At 45.7% G+C, this 1999-nt stretch overlaps 1 non-coding gene across 1 annotated transcript; it reads left to right on the top strand.

Annotated features, from left to right (window-relative positions):
• The first annotated feature begins 384 nt into the window (after positions 1 to 384).
• Positions 385 to 456, top strand: TRNAG-UCC (transfer RNA glycine (anticodon UCC)). Its single transcript has one exon. It is a non-coding gene; the product is annotated as a tRNA-Gly (tRNA).
• Positions 457 to 1999: the final 1543 nt, after the last annotated feature.

Raw genomic sequence — 1999 nt, 5'->3', positions numbered from 1 at the left:
GAATTTCTTTTAAACAAGTCAGGATGCTGGAAATATTTCCATGAATGAATGATGGAAATATTTTGTTGAATGATTTCTTAGATTTTTTTCATTGAGAAGAGGAAGAGGAAGAAGGGATAGGGGAAGGGGAAGGGAGGGGAGGGGAGGAGAGGAGAGAGTAAAGAGGAAGGAAGGGAAGGGAGGGGAGGGGAAGGGAACGGAAGGAAAGGAAAATCTTTCTAGTAGCCTTGGCAGATGTGGAGAAGGTGAATGTTTCCTTCAGTCCCTCAGTAGCACTTTCTCTGTGCTAGTGGCAAGCAGCTAGCAAACTTTCTGGTTAGATCAGGAACAGATGGAAACTGGAAGAGCAGGAAGGATGCAACCACAGCCTCCATACTCATCACAGCGTTGGTGGTATAGTGGTGAGCATAGCTGCCTTCCAAGCAGTTGACCCGGGTTCGATTCCCGGCCAACGCAGCTTCTCTTTTGACACCCGTGTGGAAAAGAGTGGTTGGTGCAGAGCAGCTGTCCAGAGGAACCTCCACAGGCTGAAGAAGTGGAGCAGGCACCCAAAGGAACCTCCACAGGCTGAAGGAGTGGGTCCGCAGTGACCTCCTGAAGTTTAACAAGGAGAGGTCAAGAAGTCTTCAGCCTGGGAAGAAGTAACCTGCATACACCGGGGACACTGCTGATTGGCAGAAAAGGATTTGGGGGTCTTGGTATGTATCTAGCTGGACATGAGCCAACAACTTGTAGCAAAGAAGGCTAAGCGTGTCAGGACAAAGTAGTGACGGGAGACTGAGGCTGGTGATCCTTCCTCTGCACTAGTGAGGCACACCAGGAGCATACTCAGTTCTGGACCCCACAGTGCTGGTGAGTCATGGTCATACCGGAGATTGACTCCAGTGAAGAGCCACAAGGATGGTAAAAGTGTTGGAGGGTCTCAGCCTGAGGAAAGGCTCAGAGCTGTTTAACCTGGAGGAGCTCAAGGGTGCGCATGTGTGAGAGAAGCAGGGAATCCCTGGGGATATTAAAAAGCTGTCTGGAAATAATCCTGGAGAGCTGGCTCCATATATCTGCTTGAGCATGGAGGTTGGATCAGATGACTTCCAGAGGTTCCTTCCAACTTCAACCACTCTAAGATTTGATGATTTGTTGTGTTAAGACAAAGATTAAAGCCAAAGCAAGAACCAAGGGCAGAGAACCAATACAAGATGCTAATTATTTCTCTAGGAGTGGTAATGACACCAGGAGCTGGGCTGGGAGACAAGAGAGTCAAAGAAGGAAGGGTTACTTCAACATAAAGAATGAATACAAGCTGTGGTTGACTACAGAGCCAGTAGGTAGCCTTCAGGTGCCATCAGATACATCTAGGTCTAGGGTTAAATACTTTCCAGAAGCCCCATTCTCTGAGCATTCCCCAGGCCTCTGAAAGTGCTAGCAAGCTTTGGTGATGCAATTAATCACTGTCAGTCCTCCAGCTCAGAATCCTGTTGTACTCAAAACATGACTCTTGACAACTCTTAGGGAAAATGTTCTGTCCCCAAGTACTTTTGAAAATAATTTGTGTTATATTTTCAAAACCTGTTCACATGACAACTGTAGACAGGATCCATTCACATGACAGACTGCAGTGTGTGGAAGAATATCTGATTATATGGAATGTTTGCTTCTTTTGTTTCAGTCTCCCTCCTCTCTTTTTTTCCTTTCCTTTCCTTTCCTTTCCTTTCCTTTCCTTTCCTTTCCTTTCCTTTCCTTTCCTTTCCTTTCCTTTCCTTTCCTTTCCTTTCCTTTCCTTTCCTTTCCTTTCCTTTCCTTTCCTTTCCTTTCCTTTCCTTTCCTTTCCTTTCCTTTCCTTTCCTTTCCTTTCCTTTCCTTTCCTTTCCTTTCCTTTCCTTTCCTTTCCTTTCCTTTCCTTTCCTTTCCTTTCCTTTCCTTTCCTTTCCTTTCCTTTCCTTTCCTTTCCTTTCCTTTCCTTTCCTTTCCTTTCCTTTCCTTTCCTTTCCTTTCCTTTCCTTTC

The sequence above is a fragment of the Pogoniulus pusillus genome, chromosome 23 (genome assembly GCF_015220805.1).
Source record: "Pogoniulus pusillus isolate bPogPus1 chromosome 23, bPogPus1.pri, whole genome shotgun sequence".
NCBI lineage: Eukaryota > Metazoa > Chordata > Aves > Piciformes > Lybiidae > Pogoniulus > Pogoniulus pusillus.
Note: the sequence above shows the minus strand (reverse complement) of the source record. Positions and strands in the feature narration are given on the sequence as shown.